The sequence below is a fragment of the Pongo abelii genome, chromosome 9, assembly GCF_028885655.2.
Source record: "Pongo abelii isolate AG06213 chromosome 9, NHGRI_mPonAbe1-v2.0_pri, whole genome shotgun sequence".
In the NCBI taxonomy this organism is placed as follows: Eukaryota; Metazoa; Chordata; class Mammalia; order Primates; family Hominidae; genus Pongo; species Pongo abelii.
The window spans coordinates 16,520,798-16,541,258 of NC_071994.2; the positions used below are offsets into that span (position 1 = coordinate 16,520,798).

The 20,461-nt window shown below is 40.6% G+C and overlaps 1 pseudogene; it reads right to left on the reverse strand.

Annotated features, from left to right (window-relative positions):
* Window positions 1-5,603: 5,603 nt before the first annotated feature.
* Window positions 5,604-8,320, reverse strand: LOC129048960 (endogenous retrovirus group K member 6 Env polyprotein-like; annotated as a pseudogene).
* Between the last annotated feature and the right edge of the window lie 12,141 nt (window positions 8,321-20,461).

Here is a 20,461-nt window from a genome sequence, read left to right on the forward strand (position 1 = left end):
TGAGAAGCTTGTTGGGAACTGTAGTAAATGTCACTCTTACTATGCAAAGAGACTGGTAGCATTTTCCCCTGCCCTAGAGATAAGTGAAACTTTAAACTTGAGAGAGATAATTTAGGGTATCTGGCAGAAGAAATTTCTAAGTGGCAAAGTGTTCAAAAGGAAGCAGATCATACAAGTTTGAAAAATGTGCAGCCTGATGATGCAGTAGAAAAGAAGAACCCATTTTCTGGGGAAGAATTCAAGCCCACAGCAGAAATTTGCATAAGTAATGAGGAGCCAAATATTAATCACCAACACAATGGGGAAAATGTCTCCAGCACATGTCAGAGACTTTCATGGCAGCCCCTCCCATAACAGGCCCAGAGGCCTAGGAGGGAAAATGGTTTCTGGGCCAAGTCCATAGCTCCTCTGCTGTGTGTAGCCTTGGGACTTGGTGCCCTGCATCTCAGCCACTCCAGCTGTGACTAAAATGGACCAAAGTACAACTCGGGCCATGACTTCAGAGGGTGCAAGTCCCAAGCCTTAACAACTTTCACAAGTCGTTGGTCCTGTGGGTGCACAGAAGACAAGGGTGGAGGTTTGGGAACCTCTGCCTAGATTTCATGGAAATGCCTAGATGTCCAGGAATAGGTGTGCTGCAGGGGTAGAGCCCTCATAGAGAACATTTTCTAGGGCAGAGGAGATGTGAGATTGGAGCCCCCACACAGAGTTCCCACTGGGGCACTGCCTAGTGGAGCTGTGAGAAAAGGGCCACTCTCCTCCAGACTCCAAAATGGTAGGTCCACTGACAGCTTGCACCCACACCTGGAAAAGCTGCAGACACTCAACACCAGCCTGTAAAAGGTGGCAGATAAGGAGCTGTACCCTGCAAAGCCACAGGGGCAGAGCTTCCCAAGGCCATGGGAGCCTACCTCTTGCATCAGCATAACCTGGATGTGAGACATGGTGTTAAAGGAGATCATTTTGGAACTTGAAGGTTTAATGACTACCCTATTGGATTTTGAACTTGCATGAGGCCTAAGGCCTTTTGTTTTGGCCAATTTCTCCCATTTGGATGGGTGTATTTAACCAATGCCTGTAGTTCCCATTGTATGTAGAAAGAAAATAACTTGCTTGCAATTTTATAGGCTCATAGGCAGAAAGTTCTTGCCTTGTCTCAGATGAGACTTTGGACTGTGGACTTTAAGTTAATGCTGAAATGAGTTAAGACTCTGGGGGACTGTTGGGAAGGCATGATTGGTTTTGAAATGTGAGGACATGAGATTTGGGAGGGGCCAGGGGCAGAATAATACGGTTTGGCTGTGTCCCCACCCAAATCTCATCTTGATTTGTAGCTCCCATAATCCCGATTTTTCCTGGGAGGGACCTGGTAGGAGATAATTGAATCATGGCAGTGAGTTTCTTCTGTGTGTTCTCATGATAGTGAATAAGTCTCATGATATGGGATGGTTTTATACAGGACAGTTCTTCTGCAAATTCACTCATGTCTGCCACCATGTAAGATGTGATTTTTTCTCCTCCTTCACTTTCTGCCATGATTGTGAGGCCTCTCAGCCATGTGAAACTGTGAGTCCATTAGACCTCAATTTCTTTATAAATTACCCAGTTTTGGGTATGCCTTTATTAGCAGCATGAGAACAGACTAAAACAGTAGCTTTTTTATTAATGATTCAGTTTTGGAACTTGTTAGTTGTTGGTTCAGGGTTTCAACTTCTTTCTAATTCAATCTTGGGAGGTTGTATGTTTCCAGGAATTTATCTTTTTTTTCCTTCAGGTTTTCTAGTCTGTATGCATAGAAGTGTTCATAATAGTCTATGAGGGTTTTTGTGTTTCTATGGGAGAAGTGGTAATGTCCTCTTTCATCATTTCTGCTTGCATTTATTTGGATCTTATCTCTTTTTTATTATCCTAGATAGTGGTGTATCAATCTTATTATTCTTTCAATGAACAAACTTTTGGTTTTACTGATCTTTGTATATGTTTTGTTCACATCTCAATTTTGTTCAGTTCTGGTTGGATTTTGTTCATTTCTTTTCTTCTGCTAGCTTTTGGTTTGGTTTGCCCTTGTTTTTCTAGTTCCTCTGGGCGTGATGTTAGGCTGTTATTTTGAGACATTTCTGACTTTTTGATGTGGATAATTAGTGCTATGAACGTTTCTTTTACCACTGCTTTGTCTGCATCTCAGAGATTCTGGTATGTTGTATCTTTGTTTTCATTAGTTTCAAAAAAAATTGCTTTATGCTTAAATTTTGTTGTTTACCCAAAAGTCATTCAGGAGCAGGTTATTTAATTTGCATTTAAATATATGATTTTGAGATATCTCCTTGGTATTGACTTCTATTTTTATTGTGCTGTGATCTAATACCATGGTTGGTATTATTTTGGTATTTTTGAATTTGTTGAGAATTGCTTTATGGCTGAGAATATGGTTGACTTTAGAGTATGTGCCATGTGCAGATTAAGAGAATGTATATTCTCTTGTTTGGAGTGGTATGTTCTGTAGATGTCTGGGAAGTCTATTTGGTCAACCATTGAATTTAGATTCTGAATATTCTTGTTAGTTTTCTGCCTCAATTATTTGTCTAATACTGTCAGTGGGGTGTTGAAATCTCCCACTATTATTTTGTGGTTATCTAAGTTTTTTCATAGGTCTCTAAGAACTTGTTTCATAAATCTGGGTGCTCCAGTGTTAGATATATATATATATATATATACATATATATGTATATAGAATAGATATACATATATATGTATATAGAATAGATATACATATATATGTATATAGAATAGATATACATATATATGTATATAGAATAGATATACATATATATGTATATAGAATAGATATACATCTATATATAATATTTAGTATATAATATTAAATATATTTAATATAATAAATAATATCCAATATGTATACTATTTAAGTCTTCTTGTTGAATTGAACCCTTTATCATGAAGTAATGTCCTTCTTTATCCTTTTGATCACGGTTTGTTTAAAATCTACTTTGAGATAAGAATAGTAACCCTTTTTTTGTTTTCTGTTTGCTTGATAGGTCTTCTTCCATCCCTTTACTTTGAGCCTATGGTTGTCATTGTATGTGACATGGATCTCCCAAAGAGAGCATATACTTGGGTCTTACTTCTTTATCTAACTTGCCACTCTGCACATTTTAAGTGGAATCATTTAACTTGTTTACATTCAAGGTTAATATTGATATGTGTGGATTTGATTCTGTTATTGTGTTGTTAACTAGTTGTTATGTAGGCTTGATTGTGTAGTTCCTTTACAGTGTCAATGGGCTGTGTACTTCAGTGTGTTTTTGCAGTGGCCAGTAATGGTCTTTTAATTCCATGTGTAGTGCTTCCTTAAGGACTCCTTGTAAGTCAGGTCTGGTAATAAATTTCCCTAACATTTGCTTGTCTGAAAAGCATTTTATTTCTCTTTTGCTCATGAAGATTAGTTTAGCTGTATAGGAACTTCTTTGTTGGAATTTCTTTTCTTCAAGAATGCTGAATATAGGCCCTCAATCTCTTCTGCCTTGTAGAGTTTCTGCTGAAAAGATTTCTGCTGGCCTGATGGGGTTCCCCTTGTGGGTAGGTGCCATGCCCCTTCTCTTTAGCTGCCTTTAATATTTTTTCTTTTGCATTGACCTTGGAGAATCTGATGTGTCTCAAAGACTATCATCTTGTATAGTATCTTGCAGGGGTTCTGTGAATTTCCTAAATTTGCTTGTCAACCCCTCTAACTAGGTTGAGGAGATGTTGATGTACAATGTTTTGCAACTTGCTTACTCTCTTTTTTAGGGATGCCAGTGAGTCATAGGTTTGATCTCTTTATATAATCCCATATATCTCAAGGTTTTGTGCATTTTTTTATTTTGGTCTGACGAAGTTAAATCAAAGAACCAATCTTTTGTTGTGAAACAATCGAAGACCAGAGAGATAGAAAAATGTTCAGGAGAGTCTATTAAGGTGATCACCAGCCCAGACGGACATGTGTCCTGAAAGCCTGAGCCCTGAAGAAAGAGCTTTTACTACTTTTAAATCTCTTAAGTTGGGAACTACGTGAAGCAGGGAGCGAGTTACAGAAGCAAGAAACAAAGGCGGCATTGCAACATTTCTTACATTTTGAGAAAGACATGACTTGCAACCTAAACTTATCGGTCTTGTGACCCTGCAGTAGTGCAGGAGTTCGCTGGGCCTGTAATAAACTTTGAAGAATGTGGAGTTCAGGAGCATAGATAAGGTCCACTGTCCACAGAGAGAAGACAAGTTAGAGGTCCCTTGTAACTTGAGTGTAAGGGGAGGTCACACTTTGCAGCAACTTTAAGAGGATTTTAAAACTTCTATTACTACTACTATTAGGTTACAGTTGATTTCATTAATTCCTTCTTCATTCCCCCCTTTTGGTGCATGACACAAATGTAGATTAGTAAAGAGAACCACAGTTAACTATTTCTTCTTGAGTGGGTACATACTCATCTTGGGATACTGGTTGGTACTTTTGCAGAGCCATTATTCAGGTGGTGGTGTGTATGTCTACTACTACTTCTGTGGTGGATTGGGTGCTTCTGATGAGAAGTGGCAGGAGACAGGAAGCAGGAGGCATCCACCTATTACAGCCACAAAGCCTACTATTAAAGTTTTAAAGCCTCCAAACCATGAAAATCATCCTCCGAAGAATGAACTCGGGTTCCAACCAGACCACATCTGGGCCAGAACATGAGCTAACTTTAGCATCCTGGCAGTGATTTCCATGACAGCTTTTCCATGTCATCAATTTGTAAAAAGCAATTCATTAAATTAAGTTTTCCACAAACTCTGAAGGGGTGGCCTGTCCCTCCACACCTGTAGGTATTTCTAGTCGGGTGGGACGAGAGACTGAGAAAAGAAATAAGACACAGAGACAAAGTATCAAGAAACAACAGTGGGTCCAGCGGACCAGTACTCAGCACACCAAGGACCTGCACTGGCACCGGCCTCTGAGTTCCCTTAGTTTTTATTGATTATTATTTTCATTATTTCAACAAAAAGGAATGTAGAAGGAGAGCAGGGTGATAATAAGGAGAAGGTCAGCAAAAAACATGTGAGCAAAAGAATCTATGTCATAATTAAGTTCAAGGGAAGATACTATGCCTAGACGTGCGTGTGGGCCAGATTTACATTTCTCTCCACCCAAACATCTCAGCGGAGTAAAGAATAAAAGGCAGCATTACCGCAAACATATCTCGCCTCCCAACATAGGGTGGTTTTTCTCCCATCTCAGAATTGAACAAATTTACAATCGGGTTCTATACCAAGACATTCAGTTCCCAGGGTCAGACAGGAGACAGTGGCCTTCCTCTATCTCAACTGCAAGAGGTTTTCCTCTTTTACTAATCCACCTCAACACAGACCCTTTATAGGTGTTGGGCTAGGGGACAGTCAGGTCTTTCTTATCCCATGAGGCCATATTTCAGACTATCACATGGGGAGAAACCTTAGACAATACTCCACTTTCAAGGGCAGATGTCCCTGCAGCTTTCCACATTGCATTGTGTTCCTGGTTTATGGAGACTAGAGAACGGAGACGACCTTTATCAAGTATACTGCCTGTAAACATTTTGTTAAGAAGGCACATCCTGCACAGCCCTAGATCCCTTAAACTTTGATTTTATACAACACATGTTTTTGTGAACTCCTGGCTGGGTCAAAGTGGCTGGGGCAAAGTGGCTGGGGCAAAGTGGCTGGGGCAAAGTGGCTGGGACAAAACTACAAATTAACAACATCTCAGCAAAGCAATTGTTTAAAGTACAGGTCTTTTTCAAAATGGAGTCTCTTATGTCTTCCCTTTCTACATAGACACAGTGACAGTCTGATCTCTCTTTCTTTCCCCTACATTTCCCCCTTTTCTTTTTGACAAAACCACCATCATCATCATGGCCCATTCTCGCCAGTCGCTGTCTCTCTGGAGCTGCTGGATACACCTGTAGACTAACAATAGAGAGGACAGACATACAAGGATTAATACAAAATTTGCAATAGTGGAATTTCCAATGGTTTTAACCCAAGTGACAGGGTTAAGTTTTGTGAGGCTATCAACAGCTTTTACCATTGCCTCAGTTTCTGGCACCAGATTTAACTGGGCTTTTGATATTTCAAAAATTTGTTCTTTCAATTTTGAAATATCTAAGGTAAGATTATCTTCACTTTCTTGTAGATTGTGTCTAACCATGTCCCAGTGATGTTCAGATTCACTATAGACTCGAGGTGTAATACAAAAATCTGACGTATTCCAGTCACACTGTAACTGAAAAAGATATTCCAAGCTCTTGAGCCTATCTCCCATCCAAATGACAGTTTGTCTAAGATCATTAATTTGATTTGCCAATTTTTGATCTATTTGAGTTTGACAATTCCACAATTTTGAGGAATTCTTTTGCCAATTATTCACATATTCTGCAGTTTGAAGAGAGGAATATAAAGCAATTCCAGTAGCCGCAGCAGTAGCAGTGACTGCAATAAGACCCATAATCACTGCTTTCAAAGTAAAAGTGAATCTTTTAGATCTAGTTAGAACTCCTTTTAATACTTCTGTTAAGATATGTATGGATGGAGAAGCTTCCCATGGTCGGTCCATGGACACAAGGAACCACACGCCCTCTCTTGCCCTTACTAACAGAATACGATGTTACCAATCAAAAGTTGAATCAATGTAAGTAAACAATCTACAATTTTCACAGGTTATAGTTTGGGGATCTGGTTTAATAACTATGTTTCCTACAACTAGCATATAAGGGGGTTTTACACAACTTTGCAAAGGAATTGTCAGATTGGAATTTAGGTTAATAGTATAATATGGCTTGTGATTTTTTGTTCCCATAACTTGATTTCCAGACCAAATTCTAATGTGGTACGAGGCAATAGTGAGCTTACATAATTCTGGGTGTTCAGAACCAACAACAGGACTAACTAACTGTGTTCGGGGTGATGAAATCCCCTTTTTACCCCATTTCCATGGATAGGGTGATTCTAGTCTTCTATAAGCCTGGTCTAACCTTTTAGTTAAATCACTATCATAGGCCAGATTAGTGGGCCAGACCGATGGAGCCTGTGAAAATGAGTGGGTCTGGCCCATACAATCATAATATAATTGGTCTCGGGGGCCCAGTCTATAATAGTTCCAAATTTATTGTTTTGTAGTACCACTGCAGTATCAGCCACACTTTCTTCCCAAACTAAGACTTCTGGGTCTTTTGATTCTTTTGGAATTTCCTTGGGGCATGGTTTTCCCTTAGGCCTAAATTTTAATGATCTTTGATAGGAAGAATTCTGTAAATTGTTCATTTGTGACCCGAGTGACATTCCACTTACCATGTGATAAGTAAATTTACTGGTGGCACTGACAGTAGGTACTTCTATCAACCAATTTTGGATTGTAGGCATTAAGCATCCTGGTGCTTTTCCTAGGATGATGATTTACCAGGAGGATAATGATACCCAGTGGAAATGTTTATCATCATTTCTTCTTCTTCAGGTTGGGCAGGGCCACGGTCATCCATGGGGCCTTTTACCCATGCACTCTTATTAACATATACTTCAATAGGATTATCTATCCAAGTAACTGCCCAAATTAAGGGTGGGAAAGGCACATAGGCCCAGTAAGTATAGTTAGCTGTAGTGGCTCCTGCAGACATAGGGAGACTTACCACCATCGATACAATCATTAAAGCTGCAAGCAGCATATTCTCTGGAGTGTGTATTATCCTTGTGTTTTCTAGGCTTTTTTCAGCTAACTGTGTCAGCTTCTTTAGCTGGGCCCAGGTCGGCAGCTCCACTTTCTTGGTGGATGGCAACTTCATCTGTTCTTCTGATATCACTATTTTGTTCACCCTTGGAGTCAATGATGCTCAATTGTGGGTTCTCTGTCTCTGTGGAGGCACTTTCATTTGCATCTCTGATGGGTTCATTATAGAACTTCAAATGTCTAGTGGGTATCCAAACAGGAAGCTGATTTTCTCCTGGTGAAACACAAGCAAAACCTCTCCCCCATGTTATCACCCTACCTATTTCCCATGTTTTATTTTTGTTATTCTTCCACCAAATCAGTTTTCATCATGTGGGCTGTTCTTTTTACCAGTAAAATGTTGTTCTGCAGAAGTAGTGGTCTGATTTCTATATATGTTTAAAAAATTTAAAGTATAGAGTGCTACATTAAGTTGCATCTGAGGAGTGTTATACTCCTTACTTTCTTTTTCCTTTTTTTGTTTAACCAATTGAGCTTTGAGTGTTCTATTAGTTCTTTCAATTAAGGCCTGTCCTTGGAAATTATAAGGGATTCCTGTTGTATGTTTAATTTTCCACTGATTTAAGAATTTTTGAAATGCTTTAGTACAGTATCCTGGCCCATTATCTGTTTTAATTTTTTCTGGAACTCCCATGACAGCAAAACAAGATAATAAATGTCTTTTAACATGGGAAGTACTTTCTCCCATCTGGCAGGTTGCCCATATGAAATGTGAATAAGTATCAACTGTCACATGGACAGATGACAATTTTCCAAATGAAGGTACTTGTGTGACATCCATTTGCCATAATGCATCAGGACATAAACCTCTGGGATTAACTCCTGCCTCCTGAGTGGACAGGTGTAAGAGTTGACACTGAGCACAATGTTGTACAATATTTTTGCTTGTTTCCATGTGATATCAAATTTGTTTTTTAATCCTTTTGCATTTACATGAGTCAGGGCATGAAGTTCTTGTGCTTCCATGAAGGCAGATTATACTAGCAAGTCAGCTTGTTCATTTGCCTTAGTTAAAGGCCCTGGTAAATTAGTATGTGCTCGAATATGAGTAATATAAAATGAGAAATTTCTTTTTCTTGTGGTTTGTTGTAGCAATTTAAACAGCTGATTTAACTGATCATCCATACTATATTTGATTAAGGCTGTCTCAACATCCTTTGTAGCCTGTACTACATATGCAGAATCTGAAACAATGTTAATAGGCTGATTAAAATCTTGTAACACTGAAATGACAGCAACCATTTCTGCTGTTTGAGCTGAGTGATGTTGAGTTTCAATGACTCATTCTTTTGGCCCAGTGTAAACCGCTTTTCCATTGCTGGAACCATCAGTAAACAACATCAGAGCATTTTCTAAAGGTTTTTGTCTGGTAATTTTAAGTAAAATCCAAGTAGTCAATTTCAAAAACTGGAAAATTTTTGTTTTTGGGTAATGATTGTCAATAATTCCCACAAAATCAGCAAAACCAATCTGCCATGCAGCAGAATTGATAAAAGCTTGTCTAACCTGTTCCTTGTTTAAAGGGACAATGATTTTATCTGGGTCACTTCCACACAGTTTTACTATTTATAGTCTTGCCTGACAAATTAATGTAGCCATTTGATCTAAGTACAATGTAAAAGTCTTAACTGTACTGTGAGGAAGGAATGACCACTCCACAAGATCTGTATTTTGAACAATAATGCCTGTTGGAGAATGTGCAGTAACAAAAATCAAAAGTTGGATTGGGGCTAAGTGACTTATTCTATTTACTTGTGCTGACTGAATTTTTTTTTCAACTAGTTCAATTTCTTTAGTTGCCTCTGGAGTTAATGTTCTGTTACTATTTAAGTCTGGATCCCCTCTCAAGATAGAAAACAAATTTGATATGGCAAAATTAGGAATGCCTAGAGTTGGTCGAATCCAATTGATATCTCCTAGCAATTTTTGAAAGTCATTTAATGTTCTTAATGTGTCTTTTCTTATTTCTATTTTTTGTGGTTTAATTTTCCTTTCCTCTACCTGCATTCACAAATAATAAAACGGAGTGGAGGTCTGAATCTTATCAGATGCTATTGTCAGGCCTGCGTTTGCAACCTCTGTCTGCAGAAATGTGTAACAGTCAATTAACTTGTTTCTTGTTTCTGCAGCACACAAAATATCATCAACATAATGAATAATATAACAGTCTGAAAACTTGTCTCTAACTGGCTGAAGAACTTGAGCTACAAAAGTATGACAAATAGTTGGACTATTAAGCATTCCCTGAGGCAACACTTTCCACTGAAATCTGGTAACTTGTTCTTTATTATTTGTGGCTGGTATAGTAAAAGCAAATTTTTCAAAATCCTGTTTTGCCAGAAGAATGGTAAAAAAGCAATCCTTTAGATTAATTATAATTAAAGGCCAATCTTTGGGGATCATGGCTGGAGAGGGCAGCCCAGGTTGGAGAGGCCCCATGGGTTGAATTACTGCATTAACGGCTCTCAAATCAGTTAGCATGTGCCATCTGCCTGATTTTTTCTGAATTACAAACACAGGAGAATTCCAAGGTGAAAATGAAGGCTTAATATGTCCCTTTTCTAATTGTTCCTTTGCCAATAAATGTAAGGCCTCCAGCTTTTGTTTCGGTAGTGGCCACTGATTTACCCATACTGGCATTTCTGTTTTCCAAGTTAATGGAATGGGTTTTGGAGGCTCTACAGTGGCCACTCCTAAAAAGGAAATCCTAGTCCTTTTCTTTCTGGATTTCCCTTAGCCTCAGTCGGGACTTTAATGCCTACTCCATTTTTCCCTCATCCTTAGCCAGGGAGATATCTCATTTTAGCCATGATTTTTTGACTTGTGGGGCTGTATATGGAGACTGTAATAGTAATCTCTGCATGCCACTGTTCTAATAAGTCTCAGCCCTATAAATTAATTGGAACAGAAGTAATCATAGGCTGAACTGTACTCTCTTGATTATCAGGTCCTAAACAATGTAAAATGATAGTACTTTGATACACTTCTGAGGCTGTGCCCACACCAACAAGTCCTGTAACAGGCTTTTGTTTAGGCCAAATTTTTGGCCACTGATTTAAGGCAATGATAGAAACATCAGCCCCAATATCCACTAATCCTTCAAACTGCTTTCCCTGAATAGTAATGGTACACACAGGTCTATTCTCTGAGAGCTGACTAGCTGAATAAACAGTTTTTCCAGCAGGGTTGGTACTTCCAAAACCTCCTGTTCTTTCTGTTTTGCTGTCCCCAATTTTAATATAAGGGAAGAGCAGTAATTGAGCAATTATATCACCTGGATTGGCACTCCAGGGAACAGTAGAGCTGATCGCTAACTGAATTTCCCCTTTATAATCTGAATCAATTACCCCAGTATGAATTTGAACTCCCTTCAAATTTAGACTTGATCTTCCTAAAATAAGGCCTACCATCCCTTCTGGCAGAGGGCCATATACTCCTGTAGGAATCTTTTGCGGGGGCTCTCCAGGGAGTAAAGAAATCATTTGAGTAGAACATCAATCTACTGCAGCACTGCCTGCTGTGGTGGGGGATAACTGTTGTATTGTTGTAATTGGCTGATTTCCTGAAATGGTGGTATTTACTGTGGGGGTTGTTGTCCCTGAAAACCCTGAGGAACAAATGGCTGAATCGGGAATGCCCCACTTTGTTGCAGGGCCTGGGGCTGGCCCCTCTTCTCATTTCCCAACAATGGTTGTCCATTTTTATCAAATTTAGAATGACATTCCTTAGCCCAATGTTTTCCTTTTCCGCATCTTGGACACAGGCCAGGTGGCTCTTTTTTTTTTTTTTTTTTTTTTGTTCTGCTTATTTAAGCCTGGGCAATTCTTTTTTAGATGACTGATTTGACCACAATTATAACATTTTCCCCCAAATGTTTTAACTTGTCCTCCTAAAGCAACCCCTGTTATTGCTTGAGCCAATAGCATTGCCTTATGCATAGCTCCTCCAATCCCATCACAAGCCTTCACATATTCTGTAATTACATCAACTCCTGCTGAAACCTTTCCTTTTAATGGCTTTATGGCCGATTGACATTCTGGATTTGCATTTTGGTAAGTCATTATTTCTATAATAACTTTTTGGGTGTTATAATCTGCAATAGATTTTTGAGCTGTATCTTGCAACCTTGCCACAAAGTCTGGATATGGCTCTTTAGAGCCTTGTCTGATTGAACTAAAAGAAGGGCAGGAGGTTCCTGGGTCCTGAATCTTTTCCCAGGCCCTGAAGCAAATAGCCCTTAGTTGTTCAATAGCCTCATTTTGCATTGCTGATTGTTGGTTAATAGTACTCCAATTTGGACCTGTTCCTAGCAATTGGTCTGCATCTTTATAAACAACAGGATTAATAGCCTGATTTTTCTATACCTGTTCTTGTACCCCATCAATCCACCAGGCTTTAAACTATAGATACTGAGAGGGTGAAAGGGAAGATTTAGCCAAAATTTCCCAATCATAAGGAATAAGTCTATTTCCATGAGAAATGAAATCTAATAATGTTCTCATATAAGGAGAGTTGGGTCCATATTGTTTAACTCCTTCCTTCATATCTTTTAACATTTTCATGGTGAAAGATTCATGTCTAGCCTCAGTTCGGACAGACACTCCTGCTTGACTCCCTTTCCTGACCGATATCAGTTGTAACATTACCAGATACTGCCATGCGTCAAGATCTCCCTGTTTTCTGGCTGTATCAATGGTCTCATTCAGTGCACTATCTTGTCCACTAGGTGGTACTGTAGGATCAAACGCCATCGCCGTGGGTTGTTGATAAAGTGGCCTGCTATTTGGCACAGGACGCGCTGCCTGAGATCCATACTGAACCTCTGGAAACAGCCGATACTGAAATTCGGCTGGCGGCTGGTGTTGATAAACTGCAGATGGTTGGGTTTTATTTTCTACTGCCTTATATTGCAGATACTGTGCCTGGATTGGCATTTGAGGTTGTGATGTCACAAGCATCTGAACTGAGGGAGAAGGAGTTGGTGGCCATTGTTGTCTAAACTCTGATGGCCCAAATAATTCTGGACCTCCTTCCCCCAATTTTGATGAATCAGGATATATTACCTCCTGTAATTGATTATAGTCAACATTTCGTGTTGACTGAGCCATTACAGGCTCTACTGCATTTTTACAATGTGAACTTTCCATTCCTTTCTTGAACTCTGTTCCTGCCTCTTCTTCACAATCTATTACACAGCTTTCAGGGGCATCAAATACTGAAACCCTATCTTCTTCTATTTGAAATGGTTCTAAAGTTGCTTTAATAATGGCCCAATCATTCCATACTGTAAGTGGGATGATTTTACCCTCCCTAATTCCTTGTTTTAGTTATTTGCCAGTTTTTTCCCAATCTTTTAAATCTAAAGTTCTCTGTTCTGGAAACCATGGACAGAATTCTTCTATTGTTTGAAATAGCATAACTAGATTTTCTATAGAAGCTTTAACTCCCCCTTTTCTTAAGAGAATTTTAATGAAGCTGAGATAAGAGGTATATTTACTTTCAGTTTGCCCCATTGTTACCCTGGATTCCTCTGAGCACACAAGCTTACTGCAAAGCTGACCGTGGATGTACTCAGGAATCTCTTGTCGGCTGTCCTCAGTGCTTATGTTCTTACCTTCACCCTAGAGAAAGGCCCCACATTGGGCGCCATATGAAGGGGTGGCCTGCCCCACCACCCCTGTGGGTATTTCTAGTTGGGTGGGATGAGAGACTGAGAAAAGAAATAAGACACAGAGACAAAGTATAGAGAAACAACAGTGGGTCCAAGGGACCGGTACTCAGCACACCAAAGACCTGCACCAGCACCAGCCTCTGAGTTCCCTCAGTTTTTATTGATTATTATTTTTGTTATTTCAGCAAAAAGGAATGTAGAAGGAGAGCAGGGTGATAATAAGGAGAAGGTCAGCAAAAAACATGTGAGCAAAAGAATCTATGTCATAATTAAGTTCAAGGGAAGATACTATTCCTAGACATGCATGTGGGCCAGATTTATGTTTCTCTCCACCCAAACATCTCAGTGGAGTAAAGAATAACAAGGCAGTATTACTGCAAACATGTCTCACCTCCCAACTTCGGATGGTTTTTCTCCCATCTCAAAATTGAACAAATTTATAATCGGGTTTTATACCAAGACATTCAGTTCCCAGGGTCAGACAGGAGACAGGGGCCTTCCTCTATCTCAACTGCAAGAGGCTTCCCTCTTTTACTAATCCACCTCAACACAGACCCTTTATGGGTGTCAGGTTAGGGGACAGTCAGGTCTTTCTCATCCCATGAGGCCATATTTCAGACTATCACATGGGGAGAAACCTTGGACAATACCCCGCTTTCAAGGGCAGAGGTCCCTGCAGCTTTTCGCAGTGTATTGTGCCCCTGGTTTATTGAGACTAGAGAATGGCAATGACCTTTATCAAGTATACTGCCTGTAAACATTTTGTTAAGAAGGCATGTCCTGCACAGCCCTAGATCCCTTAAACCTTGATTTTATGCAACACATGTTTTTGTGAACTCCTGGCTGGGTCAAAGTGGCTGGGACAAAACTACAAATTAACAACATCTCAGCAAAGCAATTGTTTAAAGTACAGGTCTTTTTCAAAATAGAGTCTCTTATGTCTTCCCTTTCTACATAGACACAGTGACAGTCTGATCTTTCTTTCTTTTCCCTATAAAACTCCTCCTTCTGAAGCTAAAAGATAATCCAGTGCTAACCTGTTCTGATAAATGGCATCTCTCATCTGGGTCACCTGTATGGCTAGCAAGTCTAAGGCTCAGGCTGTTTCAATAACTATAATTTCTAGAACTGCTTGCAACCTTATGATGTAACTTAACATATAAATAGGAGTATGGTATCTCCATGACCCATTTTGTGCCCAGGTGGCTGGTACATAGTATTTGTTAATTCTTTCAAGGGGCTTTTCATTGTCTTTCCAGCTCCCTATTTCAATGTCCTTTTTAATGTTAGTATTTATTTTTTCCACAGTACTTATTTTTGTAAACACATTTCTTCAGACTCTTTTTCTGCCTTCATCATAGACCAGATACCTAAGATTTTTCCCTTGCTGCAGTGGGAGTAGGAAAAAGGATAGCTTTATTGTTCCTAATACACTCACCTCTGTCCATTTATCAGGTAGCAATTCATAAGCCTTTGTTCTACAGATCCAATATAATGCTGCAGGTGTTCCTCAAATTCAGGCAAGGTAAAACTATCCTGTGGCACCAATTCTCTGGCTTCCAGGGCCATTGATCTTCCATATTAGTACCTCTATATACATCATCTTGGCAGTCATCAATATATATGGAGACAGGCCATTTATGCAAGTAAGGGAATACTTCTGTTTTGTTTACAAGTTTACCAACCCCAGTTTCTGTGGGGTTTGTGTATGATGGCATTAGGGGTTTGCCAATTTGGACTTCAAATGAGAAATCACAGGGCAAGAACTCTGGGTCATAACATACTTAGGGTTGCCTGTTTCCAGGATCACAGACTAAGTAACTAGTCTGGTTATAGACACAAGTTCCTGTATGAGTCCCTGTACACTCATAGTAGGCCTGATATAACAAGAGTTTTAGTCACACCTTTTCTGGACCAGGCTTCTATCATACAGTGATAACAGTCATCTTGGTTCCCATTTATAACCATAGGTGAAAGTGTCAGTGGCTTTAGTATTACTAATATGATTAAACTTATACTATGCTTGGGCACCCCTCTGGGCAACAAGCTTGGCAGCATTTGCAAAGATAACATGACAGCAAAATAGTCAGTACAAGTAAGAGTATAACTGTGTTTGTAAATTCAACCCACATTTACTTATCTATCATTGACTTTCTCAGGCTTCAGGCATGTGTAGACTAGTCAGCTTCCAGTTGTGTGACTAGAGCAGGGCTCGATGTTTCCTTAAGCTTCAGCCATGCGTGGACTGACCCAGCCTCTGGTGTGGTTGGAACAGGGCAGTTGTTCTTGTCAGCAGTGGCTTGATTTCACTGTAGCATCAGCCGTGTTGGGTGGTCTGGGTATTGTTGGCTGGTCCACTGGTCCTGGGCAGTGGCTGCTGTTGGTTTCAGCTGGCTATGAAGAACCCAAGGTATGTTACCTGCAACTCTATCAGCAGTGGGGGTAGGCAAGATTACAATATGGGGACCATCCCATAAAGGCGCAAAAGTGGTTGGGTTCCATCATTTGATCCAGACAGAGTCTCCAGGTTGGAAGGGATGTACTGCATCTGTGAGGCTAACAGGTATTCTTTCTCTAACCCACCCTTGTATTTCCTGCATGGCCTCACCTAAGGCTTGCATTTGCCTTCTTAAGGTTAATTCCCAATTTTTTAAAATCCCTTTTTATTGGAGTTATGATTGGGGTCAGCTGAACACTATTTCATAGGGTGAATACCCAGTTAATTTAATAGGGGTGCAACTGACTTGGAGAAAGACCATGGGCAGAACCTGATCCCACTTTAGATGAGTTTCTTTACAAAACTTCTTTAACAGCTGTTTCAGTGTCTGGTTCATTCTTTCAACTTTTCCATAACTCTGTTGGCAATAAGCTGTATGCAGTTTCCATTTGATTTTTAACATCTATGTTAGCTGTTGTACTGTTTCTGCCACAAATGCTGGGCCATTGTCTGATAAGAAAGTGCAGACAAATACTAGCATGTACCGGTAGCCTCTGGCTTGAGACAGCTTGGTAAAGTCTGCAAGCAGGTTTTCACAGGGTGTAGCTCCAGTTTCTTGAATGCTTGGGGGCCATGTTGGCTTCTGCCATGGATAGTTTTGGGCACCAGCCAAGCATTGCTCAAAAACAGCTCTAGTGATGGCAGTTAGGTGAGGCAGGTAGAAATGCCATCCTACAAGAGTTTCTAATGCAATTTTTCCCATATGTGTTCCTTGACGAAACTGCTTTATGAACCAGGGGGCTATTGCTTCTGGGATGGCAAGCTTCCCATCTGAGAACTTCCACCAACCTCCTTTCTGGTAACTTCCACTCTCCTGCTCAAACCAAGCCTTCTCATTAGAGGAGTAGTTACGGGGTTCTGTAAATGGAAGCTCCAGTAAGGGCATGGTAAGTGTTTTCTCTTCCTTCTTAGTTACCTCTGCCATTGCAGCTCTTTTGGCTTCTCTATCTGCTTTTCCATTTCCTCTAGTCTCATCACCTCCTACTGTTTTATGCATTTTGCAATGGATGACTGCTACTTCTTTTGGAGCCCATACAGCTTCTAAGAGCTGCTCTATGTTCTTTCTATTTTTGATTTCCTTTCCTTCAGTAATTAATAATGCTCTTTCCTTATATATGGCTCCATGAACAGGCAAAGTGGCAAAAGCATACCTTGAGACAGTATAGATGTTTACTGACTTTCCTTTGTCCAAGAGCAGTACTCTAGTGAGAACTACTAGTTCAGCTCTTTGGGCCAAAATTCTGAGTGGCAGAGGGAGGGCTGCGGCTACTGAATTCAGTGTTACCGATGCATATCCAGCCCATCTGGTACCTTCAGATATGAAGCTGCTTCCATCAGTAAAGTATTCAACATCTGGGTCTCTTAAGGGCTGGTGCTTTAAGTCTTTTCTGCTTGAGAAAACCTCATCCACTGTTTCCACACAACAGTGATACCCTGGGCCACACAATGGGGGCTTTCCATATTCCACCCATTCTACTGGCAGCAGTATGGCTGGATTCAGAGTGTTCACAGTCTTCAGGGTTCTGTAGGGGTTTTCACACAATAGCCCTTGATATCTTTACATCCTAGGGTTAGAAAGCCAGTGATGCCCCCTCTGCTCCATCAGGGTGATGACCGTGTGAGGCACCCGAATTATTAACCTTTGTCTAAATGTAAGCTTGTTAGCATCTTCTGCTAACATGTGGCAGTGGCTGCCAATGCCTTGAAACAGGTGGCCATCCCATAGCAACAAAATCTAGTCGCTTGGACAAATATGCCACATGCAGATAAAATGATCCTAGTGTTTGTACCAAAAGTCACCTGTAGCTATTCCTTTTCTTTCATGGACATACAGTAAAAAGGCTTTGTCATGTCTGGCAGTGCTAATGCCGGGGCCTGGGTCAAAGCCTTCTTGATTTCTTTGAAGGCCATCTCCTGCTCTTTTCCCCAAGGGAGGGATTCCTTTCCCCCCACTTTGTGGCTTCATATAATGGCTTAGCCATGAGCAAGAAACTTAGGGTCCAAATGTGGCAAAACCCTACTGTCTCTAGGAACTTTATTATCTGGTGCTGGGTGGTGGGAGTAGGAAGTGCACAAACAGCCTGCTTTCATTCACCACCAAGCTGTCTTTTCCCTTGGCTTACATAGAAGCCTAAATACTGGAAATTTTTAAAGCAGATTTGAGCCTTTTTCCTGACACTTTGTAGCTTGCCTTCCACAGCAGGTGCAGAAGGTTTTGGGTTTTTCCTAGGTGCAGTATTTCTTATACTATGATTCTGACCATTTTCCTTAGCCTCTTGACATTCATCCTTTCAGTGTCCCTTCCTTTTGCTCCACACACATTAATCTTTTTCTAGCCTCAGCCAGATCTTAAATCCCTGTCCATACTGGCCTCTTTCACCACCCCACCCATGCCTCTTCACAAAGTCAGCTTCCTTTCCCATTAGGGCTGCTGCTAGCAAATCTGCCATTCCTTAAGCTTCTGATTAGCTTGTTTCTTTGCCTCCTGATCTCGGTTAATGTACACCTTGGTAGCCACTTCAATAAGCTGAGTAGCACTCACACCTGCAGAGCTTCTAACTTCTGCAATTTATGCCTGATATTTCCCTGGGCCTGACCTACATATGCCCTATTTACTATGCACTGTTTTTCAGCAGCCTCAGGGTCAAATGGCATATAAATCTTGTAAGCCTTGTAGAGCCTCTCATAAAATTCACTGGGACTTTCATCTGGCTTCTGGCAGCCTTCTGAGACATTCTGATATTGGTGGCCTTTTTCCCTCCAGCCTTTATTCCATGAAGGAGTGCCTGTCAATACTGCTGCAAACTTTGTAGCCCTTGAGCTTGGTTAAGGTCCCAGCCTGTGTTAGCCTCTATTGGGAGTGCTTGTTGTGCATAGTGCCTCATATCTCCTGTGCCTGCAGGCTCATTGTCCTCCAGCCACTGGAGAGCAGCTTGTATATCTCTATGGTGCTCTTCTGTATTAAACAATGACAGAATAAATTCTTTGCAATCAGCCCAGGTAGGATTGTGAGTTAGGAAATTGGACTGCATTAGATCTATAAGAGCCTGAGGCTTATAGAGCACACAGTCCACACTAAGGGATCTGTCCCTCTCCACCTCATGCCCTGCAATGGTCTCTCCCAAGACCATCTCTTTCACAGACTTTCACACACCTCTGCCATCCCAAACCAGTTTTCCTTTTTGACTGACTCACGAGCCCCACCCACATCTGGTGTCAGTTAGGATGTGAGATTCATCTGAGTCAACAGGCCTTTCCTGTTGTTCCCAACCCTCGTGGGTCAGACTAGTCATCATGCCCTGGGAGGTGATCAGGCTCCCCTTTCATCCTTTTGGGATAGGTCTTGCCTTAGGGCCCAAACCTTACCATGGTTCAGATGTCTGTGCACTGCTCCTGTGACTGTCCTGCAACCCTTTCCACTGGTTCCTTTGGTGCTGTCAGGGGAAGGCTCTGGAATGCGGAAGGGCCATTCTCCTTCCAGGCTGAAACTCTCCCAGTTGTGCCAAGGACCCCAGATCTCCCGCATCCTGGGGCTGTAGCCCACAGGCAAAGAAGACAGAAAATCTGCCATCTCCAATACCGGAAAAGCCCCCAGAAATGTTACAGGACAATCAAAGACTGGAGAGATGAAAAAAGGTCCAGGAGAGTCTATTAAGGTCATCACTGGCCCAGCTGGACATATGTCCAGAAAGTCTGAGCCGCAAACACAGGGCTTTTCCTACTTTTAAACATTTTAAGGCAGGAATTATTTGAGGTAAGAAGTGAGTTACAGAAGCAAGAAACAAAAGTGGCATTGCACCGTTTCTTACATTTTGAGAAAGACATGACTTGCAACCTAAACTTATCAGTCTTGTGACCCTGCAGTCGTGCAGGAACTCACTGGCCCTGTAATAAACTTTGAGGAATGTGGTGTTGGGGAGTATAGATAAGGTCCACTATCCACAGAGAGAAGACAGGCTTTTAATATTCCCTTTTAACTTGAGTGTAAGGTGGGGGTTCACACTTTGCAGCAACTTTCAGAGTATTTTAAAATTTCTATTACTACTACTATTAGGTTATAGTTGATTTCATTAGTTCCTTCTTCACTTTGAGCTCTGAGATTCTTTCCTCAGCTTCGTCAATTCTGCTATTAATACTTCCAATATATTATGAAATTCTTGTAGTGTTTTTCAGCTCTATCGGATCAGTTGTTTTTCTCTTAAAATGCCTATTTTATTTTTTACTTCTTGAATTCTTTTACTGGATTCCTTAGATTCCTTGGATCAGGTTTCAACTTTCTCCTGAATCTCAATGATCTTCATTGCCATGTAGACTGTAAATTATATGTGTATGATTTTAGCCATTTCTTTCTTTCATGTTTTTGAGACAGAGTGTATTAGTCCATTTTCGTACTGCTATAAAGAACTGCCTGAGAATTGGTGATTTATAAAAGAAAGAGGTTTAATTGACTCACAGTTGAGCATCACTGGGGAGGTGTCAGGAAACTTGCAATCATGGTGGGAGG